This window comes from Pteropus vampyrus, unplaced genomic scaffold (genome assembly GCF_000151845.1).
Source record: "Pteropus vampyrus isolate Shadow unplaced genomic scaffold, Pvam_2.0 Scaffold273, whole genome shotgun sequence".
NCBI classification, from domain to species: Eukaryota; Metazoa; Chordata; class Mammalia; order Chiroptera; family Pteropodidae; genus Pteropus; species Pteropus vampyrus.
The window spans coordinates 1,309,243-1,327,330 of record NW_011889054.1 but is presented as its reverse complement, the minus strand read 5'-3'; positions in this window follow the sequence as shown (position 1 = coordinate 1,327,330).

The following is an 18,088-nucleotide window of genomic DNA, read 5'->3' as shown; positions in this document are numbered from 1 at the left end:
TAAACTTTATGATTTTCAATACCTAAATAAGAACATTATTTCTCTTCTCTCCAAACTATTTTAGTAGGCTTTTTACTTATAAATTCTTAATAGACAAGATTGCATAGCATTTAAGACTAACTTTGGAGTCAAAGTTACCTGCGTTTGAATTTCAACTCTACCCCTAATTAATTTTGTATCTTTAAACACTTTTTCTTTACTTCTCTGAGTCTCAGTGTCCTCATATGTAAAATGAATAACAATAGTGGTCAAAAGCAAATGCTTAAATACATAAAGAGTGTTCCTAACACTGTCTCACTTTTTGATCACTGCAAGCACTCTACAGAAAATTAAATAGAGCTGTTAAATCACATTTCTATATCCAGTCATTCATTTCCTGGAACCTCCTTTTTCTCCAAAAAACACAACTGACAATCAGGAGGAATGAAAACATTGTATGTGCTACAAGTTAACCAGTTTTATTCCTTAAACTTCAAAGTGACTAGAGATCCATTTACATCAAGAATGGGACTATTTTTTAATTTCCCATTAATCAGTAATGATTTGTTCCAAAGGTTTATTAAAGCCTGGTGAATTTCCCACATAGCAGCCACAGTGATCTCTGTAAATTGTAAATAAGATTACATCACTGGTCTCTCTCTCTAGAAGGAAATCCCTATTTCTTATTTTGGAATCATAAGGTCTTCACCCTCTCTAAAACTATCTCTCCATTTAGTCTCTTCCACAAACTATCTATCACTTAACAGTAACTGAAATCACTTTATTAATTTGTATAATTGGCTCCCCTGAGGATGGGCATGTCTGTCTCATTCACTGTCATTTGTAGCAGAGTACCTGGCTCATAGTAGGCACTCAATAAGTATTTTTTAATGAGCTACATTATTAATAAGGAATAGATGCTTGTTGTTCTTAATATTTTATAAACACTCTTGGGGAGGGAAGCAGCATCCTCCATATCAAGGATCTCTGTTCTTTCTACTGGGAGGTCTCAGCAACCACTTTCTCAGTCACCCTCCTAGGACTGGTTATGTTTAGAACCATCCATTTTTATACTTTTAGAAACCAATAAGTTCATTGAACTCATGCACATCATAGAGATTTGTGAACCACCACAAAAGTGTGGTTAGGCTTGATCCAAGTTGCTGTTATGGCAACATTTTTGGTTTACCAAGAGGATTTTTTTGAGCCATATAAATACAAACTACAACACATCTCTACTTTTCTTCTCTCCAATAACTACAAAATATGATGCTGAACTTGTGTAGATTTTTTTAATGTTGCCAGATTTGAGGTCTTTCCCAATTCTTACATGATAGCTCAATATGTGACCAATAACTAAGAACTCTTTAAAACATTTTTAAATCTATAAATTTATTAAAAATTAACTTATAATTGCAGTTTAATTAACTTTAAAGTCATAAAAACTTATTTTCTGGGAAAAGAGTAGAGTTAAAATACCCAGTCAGAAACAGACCAGTAGAACAGAATCGAGAGTCCAGAAGTAAACCCATGTTTATATGGGCAAATAATTTTGAAAAAAAAGCCAAAATCATACAGTGGAGAAAGGAAAGCCTCTTCAATAAATGGTGCTGGGAAAACTGGAAGGCCACTTGCAAAAGAATGAAACTAGACTGTTGTCTATCACCATACACCAAAATTAACTCAAAATGGATTAAGGACCTGAATATAAGACCCAAAACAACAAAGTGCATAGAATAAAACATAGGAACTAAACTCATGGACCTTAGACTTAAAGAGGATTTTATGAAGTTGACCTCAAAGGCAAGGGAAGTAAAAGCAAAAATAAATGAATGGGACTATATCAAACTAAAAAGCTTCTGCACAGCAAAAGAACCATCAACAAGGTAAAGAGAGAACCATTTGAATAGGAAAATATATTTGCAGGCAACACCTACGATAAGGGCCTAATATCCAAAATATACAAAGAACTTATACAATTCAATAACAACAACAACAAAAAACAAACATTCCAATCAAAAAAAGAGCAGAGGACCTGAACAGACACTTCTCCATAGAGGACATACAAATGGCCAACAAATATATGAAAAGATGCTCAACGTCGCTAGCTGTTAGAGAAATGCAAATCGAAACCACAATGAGATACCATCTCACACCTGTTAGAATGGCTATAATCAACAAGACAAGCAATAACAAATGTTGAAGAGGATGTGGAGAAATAGGAACCCTCATACACTGCTGGTGGGACTGCAAATTGATACAGCCACTATGGGAAACAGTATGGAGGTTCCTCAAAAAACTAAGAATTAATCTACCATATGATCCGGCAATCCCTCTACTGAGTATTTACCCCAAAGACTTGAAAACCCACATCCAAAAAGATATTTGCACACCGATGTTCATGTGTGGCCAGGACATGGAAGCAACTGAAGTGTCCTATGATAGATTATTGGCTAAAGAAGTTGTGGTATATATATATACAATAGAATATTAGTCAGACATAAGAAGAGATGAAATACTGCCATTTGTGACAACATGGATAGACCTCGAGATAATCATGCTAAACAGAATGAGCCAGACAGAAAAAGTTGAAAACTACATGATATCACTAATATGTGGGATATAAACCTAAAAGCAACAAATGAACAGGACAAAAAGACAGAGATTCATGGACATGGACAATAGAATAGTGGTTACCAGAGGGTAGGGGAGGAGTGGGGGGAAGGAGGTAGATGGGGTAAAAGGGGTCAAATATGTGGTGACATTAAAGAATTAAAAATAAATATTTTTTTTAAAAATACCCAGTCAGGCTCACCTTGAAGATGTAAACAAAAAGGTGACAGAGAGAATGAACCAGAGTTAGGGGTTGTAGCAGCTATTACAACAGTCCTCCTTGAGTCATTTCTCTGTGTGGGGGCAGCTCGTCATCCTGTTCTTCCAGTCAAAAGTGACAGACAGATGGGGACATGGATGACTCATAACATGAGCAAATGTACAAACCCTTAAACATCAACTTGTTTTTATCTCCAATATAAACTGGCCTAAAAATTTTTGGCCAGGGAAGAAAAATCCATTGGGGATAAGGAGTAACTGCAAAAAGATAAAATTTCTCTTGCCACTGGCCCTGTCATAGCCAGACCTGGCAGTCTGCTTCATTGAATAGGATTGTAGAGAACCAATATACTCTCAAAGATGTGTTTGCTGTTGTTCCTTTCAGTAAAAATCATGGTGAGGTCTCAATCCTGCAAATAAACAGAGGTACAAATCCACTTCATCACTGGGGATAGGAGGGCATGAGTATAAAATAAAATCTCTGGAATCTGTCGCTGAGAAGGGGGAAACAAACAAAGGCAGCCATAGAAACACACATGTAGATCCATATCTACGTATCCTTCTTACTGATACCCCAGGATGTTCAATGCATTATTATTATAAGCTAACAGGCAGGGAAAGCTGGATGAAAATACCAGTGCATCTTGTGCTCTGGAGAAGGCACAGGCAGTAAGGTTTCGGCTCCCCTTCTTAGGCATGGATGAAATACTTCAGAAGGCTATGCTACCTTTGTTTTTAAGAAGCCGTACATCATCAAAGGAGGCATGGAAAGGCCATATTCCCGCAGGGTTTCACCCTCCTTTCTACGCAATGTTTGAGCAGGCTCGATTATTCCCATCTTATTCATTTTTCTCAGCTGATACCAAGAACCCAAAAATGCTCAGCTCCAAAGTTAATGCACATTTGCAGCCAAGGAGTATTTTCCTTTCACTGAATTAGGAATGAGGAGTGGGGAGGGGAGAAGGAGGTAATTTAAGTTGCTCTATTGTTGGGAGTGAAGGGAGTAATTCTTGCTTATATCAGCAGCTTCCTGAGTCCCACCATCACTCCTACCGCCCTTAATTTTATTTATCTCTTTACGGCCTATCTGATAATGCTATAACCATTTCCTGTTGTATGCTGGCTAAGGAAGCTTTCTCCAGGCCCAAGAGCAAATCAATAAAAGTAAGCCATAGCGATTCATAAAAATAAAATTGTCATTATTGTTCAATTATTGCTGTGTCTGTGGAAAGAATCTCAAGAACTGAAGGTTTCTTGGCTAATATTTATAATCTACATTGAATGGTGCTAATGAATGAGTGGGTGTGCATTAGACTGAAATGTGATGGTGTTTGATTTATACCAAGTCCAGGTCTGATTGCTAATGTTAAATCCATTAAAGTCTCTCTTAGATCTGCCTTAATGTACTCCCCTGCATATAATAGAGCTTAAACATACCCGTTTACTTAGCTTTTCATTATTGGTTGAATATTTGTCTTTATTACATTATCCCCATGATAAATTTGACTTAACGATAGTTTGAAAAACAGCACTTCAGGAAAGCCAGTCTTCTCTGAAGCTACAGAAGTAACTCCAGATTTTCAAGTCTTCCCATAGATAAAAGAGAGACTATCCCAGAATAATTATTATTTTTAAAAGTTCAAATTGTTAAATCCAAGCGTGTCCCAGATCACAAAATCTAGACGCTCAGGGGAAAAAGAAATATTTTCTCCTCAAAGGAAAATAACAAACAGAGGAATGAAAGCTATCTGCCTAAGCTGCCACCTTTGGAGTGTCTCTGGGGTGGAAAGCTTTTTGTATTTCTTTAAAACACTTCTCCCTGAAGGAATCCATAAAGCACAAGTGTAAATAGGAACAACAGGTTGAAAAGACTTAGGCGTAATCATCAAGAGTCCCCTCTAAGGTCAACCATTTCACAGGGATTCTGTAGCAGACAGTGAGTATGAAATACATCCCACTGCCTACACTCCCCTCCTTCAATTTACAAGAGTTTTCCATTCACAGCCCAGGCAGTCCCAGGCGACAGGCGCCAAGTCAATTTGGGGTGTATTTCTGATGCTTCCCCCCTTCGTGCTTCACTGGCTTTACTTGAAAGCTTGGCTTCCTGCTAAGTCTGTGTTTGGTGATGTGTGTCTGGATTAGGATGAGGAACAGACTTCCTGTTTATTTCTCACAATGCCGCTGCTACCTCCAGCTTCAGTTATAGGAGACTAAAGACTGAGATGAGAGACACGGCACAGAAACCTGAGGCTCTGGATAAGATGAGGCAAGATAAATAGATAGGTAAAATAAATAAATCCCATCCAAAAAAGCAACTAAACATGAATCACAAAGTAATGGTGGGATGATTTTCTAAATGCCTTCTTGGTTATTTGGTTCCTATCCAGGGTGTGGACAAGATAGCTCCAGTCAACATATATTGAGTATGCCCATGCTGGGCAGCATGAGAAATATAGAGAGGAGACCATATAACTCCTCCCTTCAGAGGGTTTATAGTTCTGTTTTGCTTTGTTGAGGAAAATAAGAAACATATTTACTAAGTTGAACAACCGGGCATGAATAATACTATGAGTAAGTAGTATGCACAGTGGATGGGGCTGCAATAGGCTGGTCCTTGCAGGGCTTTTTAGGAAGTAAGATGGGCTTAAGATGGACCTTGAAGATTAGAGGCTTTGTGAGAGAGGTGGAGAATGAGCTATAGCAATAGAGAGACATGTGCATGGAAGTAGCAAAGCAAATATATTTTGACTTAAACTATGCACGATCAATCATATTTTAAAACTGAAATACATATATGTGTACACACAAATGAAATTATCAAAATCCAAGTATTTAGCACACATATTCATTGAACCAGTGCATTTAGTACCACCGGACACTAAATACTGATATATTTTGGATTTACAGAAACAAATCTAATTCAGGCTTGGATCTACAGTCAACTCTATTTTTAATGACTTCAGATTTTATGATGGAAACTTTATATTACTTATTGTAAGACAATTGCTAAAATTAAGCTTTATCAAACTACAAGTGTGGGATGATGGATAGACGGACAGACGGGTGGATGGATGATAGATTAGATAGATGATAGATAGATAGATAGATAGATAGATAGATAGATAGATAGATAGATCGATCACTAGATGCATTTGTTTAGCTTTGTTCCATGAGGTACTAGATAAGAACGGAACAAGAGTAACTTAAAGCTTGCAACATATGTTGTCACATGATCTGGCAGCTGAAACTCAAGAAACACTTTCCTCATCATAAAAAATTAGCTATAGAACAGAAATGTCCTTCTTAGAAATGATATATAGCAAAAAGAATTTTTTAAAAGAACTGTTCACTATCATTTGAAATAATGCTATTGATACTCTTTCCATAGGAGGTGAATATAGAGAGTTCCCCCCATTAACAAGGATGAATTTACTTTGATCCTTCCACCATCTCTCATTCCATCTTTCTTGTGTCTAATGTTGGCACAGATTTGGAAGCTGACTGGGTTAATGAAGCAGTGAATGTCCAAACAAATACAAAACAAAGTATACAGAAAACAAGTATGCATCTTGAATTAGAAATCCACACAGGCAGAAAAGGCAGCCAGGGATAATGATCTGGACTATAGTCAAAACTGTTATCAATAAAATAGATCCCCAAGCCTAAAGGACTGTGGATCACGATGACCTCAGCATTTTCTCTAGTCTCTAAGGTTGTGATTCTGTGTCTTCTGGACAAGAATGGAGGATTTTTGGCAAGATCAAGTAAACAGAGGAAACGATAGATGGAGACTAATATTTATTAAGCACCTACAATTTGCTAGAGAAGCTGGTAAACATTTACACACTAATTGGATCTTCCCAACAGTCCTGTTATCCCTATTTTACCGTTGAGTAAACCAAGGCTCAGAGAGGTTATTTAATGAATATATGGTCACAGCGCTACTTACACAGCCAAGTAAGTATTTTAGCGTAAGTCAGTGTAACAACGGTTGATATTTACAATATTTAATAGCCGGTATGGTGTGGATACTGGTGAATCAGAGTCTATGCAGCAACCAGGCAGAAGAGATGCCAACATGAACAAGCAGCACAGTCGTTCGTACCTGCAGGGATCAGCACAGCTTTACCCCTGCCCAGGTTCTTCCCATTAAGCATCAAAGACAAACTTGAATTCAGTCCTCAGACCTTTGTTTTGTCTCTAAATGACTATTCTCATTTATGTAAACATTCAGGTACATTTTTGATCATTTAAATTCTTTAGGTAGACATCTAGCAATCCACTTAAGTATCTCTTATTTTGGGAGGAAGTAGATGTTTTCTTATTTATTAAAGCAAAAAAAATAAATAATCCCTATAACATTTTATCTGCACTGTAGTACACAGGATATGCTTCAGTTATCACTGGCAAATAGTCAAATTATCATTCATTTTCTCCCAATGCTAATGCAAAGTTAATCTGAAAAAAACACCAAAATAAATTGTTGTAAAATGTCAGTTATATACCTTGCAAAACTGAAATTTGCATTTATCTCTAAAATGTAAAGTAATATCAAATCAAGACAAATCTACTGTTACTTTAAATTTATCCCAATTGAGTGTGATCCTGTTAATATTATTTATAATCTGAAAATAAATCATCATGGAAAGAACCTATAGAGACTGGCATTTTCAGAGTCACCATTCATCTATAATGTTAAAGATACTAATAGATACATAATAGATAAATTAGATATAAAAGTATTTCACTTATCATGTAAAAACATCTTTGCTGTCATCAGACCTTTCCAAAAATTATACAGTGAGCATGCATTCCCTATCCAACTCAAGTTAATCCTTGATATTGAAATTTAGCACCTCAGAATGCATATTGGCATGGATATAGGTGTGGAAAAATAAATAAAAGTGTGTGTTGTTTTTTTTTTTTTTCAGGAGAAGCATGCCTCAGGACATAAATACTTTGTAGGAAGGAAATGAGAAACTAGCAGAGACAGAAAAGGCCTTTTTTTTTTTTTTTAATTATATAGCAATTGCAGTGACCCATGTTTTCCAGCAAAATCTGAAAAAGGGATGTTCTTAATCAAGAGTTCTGAATTTTCTATCTGATCGACCACATTCTCTGAAGATAAGTGGATTCTTAGCTGGATAGACCACAAACAAATTCTCCAGAGAAGTACTAAATATCCCACATCTTTCTTCAAAGGAAACTATAGTAAGTCCTGTCCTTCATACCAGTGGGCTTTGGTGGCAAGAATGGGGGATGCGGATGAGGAGACTGGAGCTCTAGCTCCAGAAACACCTCAACTACATGAGCTTGGTCAAGCCACTTTTCTTGTGTCTCAGTTTTCATCTATAAAATGAAAATATTGCCTCCTCCTATCAGTATCTAGTGGTCAGGATAAAAAGAACACATGTTTGCCTGTCACCAGAAGTGATACTCAAAATACTTAGCATTTGGTGTGACTTGGGCACTGAATATCAACCCTGCTTATCCTCCACCTCATTTCAGGAAGGACCGAAGGCAACTGACAAAAGAAACACAATACTCCCCAAAATCATTTTTAAGGTAAAGAATTTAGAGCAAAGAGAATGTAAAGGTCAACTATACAATCAAAAAAAAGAAAAAAAAGCGCCAAATTTGAGGAGACAAGTCCCAAAAGGACCCTGACAAAGGGAACATTAAATGACATTAAATTGAACCTCTAACACAGTAGATACTCAATTTCTCAGTTACACAATCTGCCAGCCTCTACTACTATGATCTTTGGTTTTTTCTCCAGGTGATCTTTGAGTGTCTGTGAGAATGAAGAAAAGTAAAAAAAAATACACTTATTCTATGTCTATTATTCCCAGGACAATATCAGCCCATTATGTTATCTCATATAATTCTCACATCAATACTAATGTAAATGAATTGATAACCCCATTTTACAGGTCACAAGAAACAGAAGTTCTAAGAGGATAATTCTCAGAACAATCTGAGTCTGAAGCTCTGGAGATCTGGTTCATTGCAATCATGAGTTCAAATGAATAAAATGAAAACAAATAATCTTAAATAATGATTTAACAAAGAACCACGAACCCTACTACAGAAATATGCCAATGTTCCCAACAGACACAGATGTGGGGAGCCATAATAAACTGTCAAAGAAAGCTGAATATGGACACAAGAGAGTTATTTCTGTTGTAAAAAAAGTATATATTATTGACCCTGGAAAAATATTTTCATGAAAAAATTATCATGTATTTTAATTCATTTTAAGTTCATATTATAACTTGCACCATGCAATAATGCATTCACTACACATTTATAGAATGCTTATTATGTGTTGAGCATCATGAGAGACATTGAAAATATATAAGTGAACAAAATGTAGTCTCCACCTTGTAAGAACCTGTATCATTTTAATAATTATGTTTAGATGTAACAGAATATAATATGTTAATCATAATATTTGTAGTTTATATTTTGGCCATAATTTGTCATTAAAAATAGGTTTTTGATTAGTCTATAAAGGCTGCAGAATCAGGTATCTTAAAAATGTGAAAAATAAATATTTGCTGAAAATCCATTATGTTCCTAGCACTGAGTTAGGCATTATGGAACTTATAAAACCATTAAATAAATGCAGACTATGAGCCTCCCATCATCTTCCCTTATAATTAGGCTAAGTCAGCTACTAACATAGTTGAGTTACCAAGACTAAACTCCTTGGCACCAACACTCAAATTTGAACACCATGGTTGTTCATATTTTGACATCACAGCTAACTCTAACTAACAAGCCATGCCCCCACTACTAGTAAAATCTGTCAGTCTAATTCTTAAAGAGCTTCCTTCTTCAACTCTCTCCTCTGTCAGAGGGAGAGTTGAAGAAGGAAGCTCTTTAGTATATGCCACGATCAGCTCCAACTTGGCTCCATATACTCTCCTTTTTGTAAGGTCATGGCATCTACCCATTCTACCATGCCCACTTTCTTTTTATAGTTAGTTGCTTCCTGTTTCCCCACCACCCTTTCATGCCACTCCCCACACTGGCATCTGGATGAGAATCTATGTCTCAACCTGTCTCCTGTCACCATCATGCTCAAATTCAACATCCAAGTTCAGGATACTTTGACACTTTGTAGTAGCCATACCTAGCCTTGCTCTTCCTACCTTCTTTTTTCTTTTCTCTGCAGTCCCTTGCTAGGAACTCATCTACTTCTGTGGCTTCAATCATTACCTCTGTTGATACCCAAATCTCTTTATCCTATCTATCTTTACTCTCAAATAGTCCCCAGACACACATTTCTATCTGTTTGGTAAGCATGTTGGTAGATGATTGCATACGCTTAAGTTAATTCATCATCTTTCCCCAACAAACTCTCTACCCCTCGGTTCTCTCCCCCGTCCTCTGTCTCTCTCATAGCTCCAGCACTCTCTCCTTCACAGTGGTTCAGATGATTGGCTCTGCTTGAACTCCTTGTGCCCTGCCACATCCAATAGAATTCTAAGACCTACAGGTTTCCCAAGAAATGACTTTCTTTACTTTCTTTATTGATGTCGTTATTGATGTCTCCTTAACAGCAATGAAAATAAAAATCATGTCATTTGTTTGTCACTATGTTGTAGATGATTAATATACAACTGTTCCACTTAATTCTACAATACATTTTTTTACTTATTGCCAGGAATGAATCTAAGTTTTGAGTCTTGATGCTTGTACAGCTTAGAAAAAGTTTGGGGTTAATTAAAGTATACAGTATTACAGGTACAAAATTCAATATTGCCAGGCCTTTAAGGAGCTCATGCAAGTGAAGAGTTTAAGATTCACTGAAGTTTAAGATTCACTGGCTTTAAGGCAATGCATACTTTATTTCTGAAATACAAATATGCTTTTTAATTGAAGCATATGTGTATTATAATTTTTAACCCTGAAATTTTTTATTAAAGCAATACACTGTATGGTCAGTGGCATTCTAGAATCAAAACTCTATTATCTCTCACTAGTCTTTCATAATAATCTTCCAAAGCTTTAATCTCAAATTGCTCCAAACCCACCTCCATATAACTTTCAAGTTAATCTTCCTGACTCATCATTCCTCTCACATTATGCTCCATTCAAAAACACTTCCAATGCCATCCCACTATCTGACTCCAAGTCCCACAGCCTGACAATCCAAGTTCATTATCAGTGAAAATTGAAAGGCTTATAGTTTTAATATGTTAACTACTTTTTTCCTCCCTGTCTCCCTCCACTAAATCCAATCAATGTTTACTGCTTCAGATGATATGACAGATACAAAGCACAAAGAGCATACCATCCTAGCCCAAGTTTCCAAAAACTTGAGTTCTCAAGGAAATGGAGAGGATCTGGGGTATAGTCCCATACTGGAAACAATAGAATTTGAAGAGAGGATTCGTTCCCTAGTTTTGAGGAGAGCAGAAGAGGGAGAGATTTGGGTCTAGAGAGAAGTATTTCAATTCCCGTTTTTTATACAGAAACTGCCAAATTTCCAGTAAGGTTTGGAGGGCCCAAGAGCAGAAACAACCTGCACTCTACTTCTCAGTTAGAATGCTAAAGGAAGGGGGATATCCCCATACTGTCCTGGCAGACCGAGCCAGGCAGCGGCCTCACTGTGACTCTTACAACAGAGGGAAGCACAGAAGATGCAAGAGAAACAACCTGTGTAGATGGCTAATGGAAGGTCAAGATGGACCCTGCAATGACTTGACCACAACCAACCCCTGGGACTTAGCTACAATTCTGGGCCAAGGTCAAGGTTGGGGGCAGGGGTGAGGGGGGGGTGTAGGCACTTAGAATAGTCTGAGACAAGATTTTTGACCATGCTAGAGTAATAAAAATTAAGTTAAACTTCAAAAAAATGAAGAAATGAGTGTTTCTTGCACACTCAAGTATGCACTGATTCATATTCATTCAAGTGCTTATGTAGCCCTAAAATTATGAATTTAAGCTACTCCGAATTGAAGGCATTACTCTTAGCAAAGTCATTTCAGAACTGACAAAGGGAAACCTCCCTAGGCCCCTCCATGCTTAACCTGCACTAGCATACAACTGGTTTCCTTTAAAATATCTACATCTGAAAACATGGTCTGGTTAGCCTCTCTTTACTAGAAAGATGTACATCAGAGCAGTTTAGCACCTTGCCAAGAGGGCTCCTTTCTTTTGCCAAAATTCAGAAATTTATGAGTCTTTTCTCCCTAAACCACAAATCTAAAGACCAAGAAGAACTGATCAGCAAATAACTCCACTAAGAAAACAACAGCCCATTCTAGGTCAGATTTGGGTGAGAGATGTGCTTACTTTCACTGGATAACCACCAATAAATAATCATTTTGGTAATGCACAGAAATGATTACCTTGTATAAATGTCACTCTCCTAGATTTGTGCAGGACAAAAGGATAGATTCATTAATAAGGGAAAATTAGACACAGAGGACAAACCAATATGGAGAAATAAATGAGACATGAATGCCAACTAATCTACTGTGCACATGTTACAAAGAAGAATAGGCACTTGGTTTTCAAAATATAATTCTCCTACTTATTTTCTTCTATTTTACAAAATACACCAAAGCACACTCAGCTGTATTCTCATGTCACTAATAGAAGAAAGAGGAGCATAGGAAAGTGGTAATAATATGGCTAGACTTTGCTTTTATCTTCATGCCTTTCATCCAAGGACCTTTCTGTTCTTAAATAATAATTGATTAAATCTCACAATACCCCCGACTGAAGGTATCTTCTGATGGGCACATATAGAAGCAGAGAGGAGAGCGGATTGTATCACCCAGGTTCAGGCCACAGTGCTCTCACAGAGCCAGAAATTGAGTCAAGAGAATCATCTCCCATGACCCACCTTTAATCCCTGGGAAACAACCTGGCCCCTTGGGATTGTTAGCCTGGCTAACTACATTTTTGGAATTAGCTACGGTTTTCATTTAATTAAATTTCAGGACATCCACCTTTGACCGTTGTTCTTAGAACGTAACTAGAGAATTGTCAAAAGGCTTGCCTATGGCCTCCAAAGAGTGACACCTCCCTGATCGCCGTGGAGAGCCTGCAGGTAGCACATATCAAGTGCAGTTCAGTAATTGGGGGACTGTTGCAGAAGTACTTTCATGCTGACTGATTAATCTCTAGTAATTAGCACTCAGATGTAACAAGTACAGCATTCAAGGGCCACAATGAGAGAAATAAAATCTGCTCTTCAGAAATTTGCTCAAGAGTTTGAGTGCCTTTTTGCAGATAAATAATGGCACCCATCCATTCAGGCACAAAAACTGGAGTGAGAAATTTACATTGTACACCTATTGCTAAATGCTGCCCAAAAGCCTCCCAAATAATTATATTTTACATTCATTAATAAGGGAAATTAGACACAGAGGACAATCCAATATAGAGAGATAAATGAGACATTAGCTCCAGGGCTGGGGCTACTGCACACAGGTTACAAAGAATGGACATTTGGTTTTGAAAATATAATTTTCCTATGTATTTTCTTATCTTTTACAAATACACCAAAGCACATGTTCAGCTGTATTCTCATTGGACTAATTCTTTTAAAACCTTAGCAAATCTATAGCATCCTAAACTTATTAGAACTGGAAAGAACTTCAGAAGTCTACTAGCTCAACTTTTTCTTCTTGCAGATAAGGAAATTGAGACCCAGAGAGGTAAAGTGACTTGCCTAGGATCCTGCAGCTGGTTGGGGCAAAGCTGGGACTAGAAAGTGAGTCACTGAGTCTAGTGTTTCATGTCCTCAGTTTTCTTACGTGAAGGGTTTGGACCCTGCCTGACATTGGGCATTCTCAAGAATGGCCTTTGAGAAGTAGCTTCAGCAGCTAACTCGGCCAGATGTCACAAAACTGAGATGAAGTCTCTCTTTGCTACTTTCCTTCATCTTGCTCACTTTGGACCACGGTCTGTGCTCTCCTCTGCCTACACCCACACCTGCAAGTTCTTACCCTGTGTCTCACTCTTGCAGCACCCCACTCTTGTGATCCCTACAATCAGCCAGGAAAGCACAACCAGCCCAGGGATATGTGTGCTCGGCTACAGAACCCTGATCTAGAGGCTTTTATCTGCCAAAGGATCAAAGCCATGTTACATACACATATGCATGGATAGAGAGGGAGAGGGAAGGAGATGAGGAGGGAAAGGGGGAGAGAAAAAGAAAAGATGAGGGAGATAGATTGAGGGGAGATGGAGGGAGAAGAGAGAGAGAGAGAAAGAACTTCCTCTTAATATCCCTAAGACCATTCTAGATAGAGACACATATTTCTCATCTCTCTCCTATTAATCTCAGAAAATATGATGGCAGAATCATTTCCATTTATGCCTCCAGCTCCCTCTCTTTGCTCTCTCGTCCATGCCTCTACATTCTTTCCTCCTCCCTGTCCCCAGCTCTGATTCGCTTCCATCTCCTTATCTGAGCCAAATGGTAAACCAAGGGAAGGTAGTGGCCAGCACGGTTTCTTTGAGAGGGAGAACATCAGAGGCCCTGGCATCTGCTTCCTGCGGAGAACACTGCCCTATCCTGGCAGGTGAGAGTGAGGAGACAGAGAAAGGAGAATGCAGACAGGTTTGGACCCCTCACTGCCTCACACTGAACTGGTGCTATCCTCACTGTCCATCAAGTAGGGAAATTCAGCTCCTACTGGGCTGGGGTCAGGCAGGAAGTCTTAACCATCAGTAAGTTATTGTCCTTTGTCTTCCGTTTTGTTTTAGCTTTTTCTTTCTGTGAGAAGGCAAAAAGGCAAACAACAAACATTGCCAGAGCTTTCCCCTCCCCCTCTCATCTCTTGGGCCAGCTCTGCAGAGGCCAGCCCCAGCCCTGGAGCTAATGTGACACATTGCTTAAAGCCATGAAAGAGTTTGAAAGGAGTAATAATTTAAATAACTTCTAATTCCTTTATGCCTCAGACTTCATCTACAAAATAAAGGACTTAGATTAGATGTTCTCAAAAGTTCCTTTCTGCTCTAAAATTATAGTTCTGCATTTTTTTTCGATAAGCATTTACTGAGTACCTATTTATGCGAACCACTGCCCAAAATACAGGAGATACAGAGGACAATTAAATCTCAGTCCCTGTCCTCAAGTATCTTATATAAATAAAGTATATCCAAATGCCATGGGCAATTGCAGTGAGGTTGTGAGTAAGGATAGGGTAGAAATCTCAGAATACTTCACGGAAGGAGGGACAGTTGTACAGGGTCATGAAAGATAAGATGGAGTTTCTGGGTGAACAAGGGCAGGGGATGGATATTCCAGATAGAAAACTGACATAAAGGCCAAGGTTAGGGAATGTCCGATAGCGTAGTGTGACTAAGGGGAGAGGTAAAGATGAAACAGTAACATTGAGAGCTGAAAGGTGTTTAGACATCACACTGAGGACTTTAAACTTGGTATGCAATTTTTGTTATAAAATCGCTAATGTTTCAGCTACATCTATGAGAATAAATTTCCTGATTTTTTTCATCGCCAAAGCCATGCACGAGAGTGCTATGGGAAACCCTCATAAAATCTTAACATCTTCTGACATTACTTTGAAATGATTTTTTTTTCTTTCTTGTGGAAAACAGAACAGTAATAGACCCGACCCATTGTTTTTAAGCAAGTTCCAACAAGAGCCCTGAGATCCTTTCCCAAAAGATAAACTGCGTGTAGAAATAATAGAGGGGAACATGTAATGACTGCAAATTTTCCGGTTAAAAATTCTTCTTCATCTAAAGATCATGTTTCCTTGCTTTCTGTTTCTATTAGAGAAGAAAGAAATGAGTCCCCCAGAGCCCTGAAAGTGGTGAGAGGTATGCTTGCAATTCCTGCCATGGGGACCACCTACCCCTTTTTAACGATCTTCCCGAAAAACCCACAGAGCTTGGCTGTAGCCTGCAGGCACGCCTCCCTCCATCGGCCTCTCCATTCTTTAAATCATATCGGCTTGGGGATCCACAACTGTTTGAACATATAAAGAAACCCACCTTTGGCTGAGGGCTAAAAGCAATGCAGATGATATCTGAGCTGGGCATGGAGTTTATAAAAAAATAAAGAGAAAATAAAACCTCTGTGATCATGTATGATCTCTGATGTCCTGGACACTGTTGTCCCCTTGCAATAGAAAGATTTAAATGGGGTCTAGCCCAGAGAGAGACAGCATCCCCCAAAACTAGGCAGATCCTGAAAATGTCCATATATTTTCATAAAAGCCTGAAGAGTAAAAGAATAAAAGGCATCCCTTTGACCCTCACTCAGAGTCTCAATCACCACCCAGAAGTTTTTTGTCGACAGCTTATAATGCACCCCTCAAGATCATTTTTCTATCCCCACAAGAACTTTTCACTCCTAGGCAAAGTAAATCTTAGACTTGCTTAATTAACTTAGATAATTAATTTAAAATTGCAGGTACAGTTCCAGGTCAGGGGTCAACAGATTTTCCTCTAAAGGGCCTGAGAGTCGCCTTTTTATTTTATGGACAATACAGTCTGTCGGAATCATGAAGACAGCCACAGATAATTCATAAACAAATGAACGAAGAACCTTTATTTACAAAAACAGGCCACAGCAAGGCCTGGCCCACAGACTATAGTGTGCTGACACTTGATCCAGACCATAAACTCCATGGACACTTACATTTTGTTTAAAGTAGAAGAGTTTCTCCTGCTTATAAACATTCAGACCTGAGCAGAATTTAATTATCTACAACAATTACAGAATACAAGAGAGCCAATAGCAAGTAAGACACTGGGGACAAGGATCTCAATACCCACTGAAGTTCAGACACTGGAACCTCATTGCTTTGGGACTGGTGAAGGAGATTTTACTTGATCCTTCCAGGAGATACATTTCTAGTCCTCTTAATTAAGGCCATTCACAAATGACTTGGAAAATGTTTATGGAGTGAAGCAATTTGGGAAATCTGTGAAATGGAACATTAGCCATTAGCCTCCACCCCACCCCGCTCACTCTACCAACAGCTCCGCTCCTGCCCAAGCAAGCACACTGGAAAATAGAAGCACACACAAGCATATTTTCAATGATTAATCTCACTGTTTCACTTTGAAACCTAAAAGAGAAAAAAAAAAGCGGAAGTGTTCCTATTTCCCATTGAAAGTAATCACAGCTTTATATCCCTCGGTGTTTACATAAAGAGAGCTGTTTATTTAGAATCCTTGCTGATAAGAACACCGCACACTCATAACTTATTATACATTCCCTTTTCATTTTGTCTCTTTTGAGGGGGAGGGTAGGGAGAATTATGTATATTTTATGATAACCCAAAATGACTTATACATAAAAAATACAGACTTTAAAGATAAAAAGGATTAGTCGCAGGTAATGCATTTTCCATGAGTGGCTATAGGGCTCTCGGTTCCAAGAGGTACCGACTGCATACAAATGAATTGATAAAAGTCTGACGCTGTAGATGGGTTGCAAGGCTCATGCTTTGCTGGAGATGATTCTTAAAGTTACAATAAATCAGACAGACAGTGTCGGCCTTTGAGGATAAACCTGTGATGGCTTGTTGTGCCTCTCTGAATCGCCTCAGAGGCCCAGGGACTAAAAAGTGCCTAGATGTCACATTAAATCTACCGGGAGGATGGAGCACTTCAAAGACGAACGCAATCAGATCTGATGGAAAATACATTTTCTGAAAGCTACTGACAAAAAAGTAATCTTTGATGTGGATGTTGAATAACAATTGATATTGTCTTTCCTGACATTTTTCATTATTGCCGTCTTATACAGCCTACTTCATGTATTAAAGCAATATTAACTGTTTGACAGGGACAAATCCTCTAACTATCACATAAGCAATTGTTTCTGAATTGTCCTAGCCCACTGCCTGTAAAACTTGTCCCAATAACTGCTTTTAAATATGACGGTAGACTCTTTTTTCTGACTAGCTAGACAGTGTCTGAGCTCCAGAGTAGTTCAGTGGAGTCTAGGGCATATTAAAAATGGTTAGGTGGTTATGAGGTGTCATTTGATTATAAGGAAGGAACAAGAATGTTTTTTTGAAGGTGAGTTTTAATGAGAGCGCTCTATAAAAGTTAGTCTTTATTATTCCCCCATCTTCGGTACACATTTATATCAAGTAGATGTGTGCAAATCTCAGATCTGCAGCAATTCTTGTTGCTCAAAGGGAGAAATAAAGGAATGTACAGAAGATCTTTGTTATTTATGCAATGAAATAAAGCAATCTCTGGCTGTGCCACATCCTGTAAAATATACTGGAATTAATCCCCCAATATGCTCCTGGAAAGAAATTCA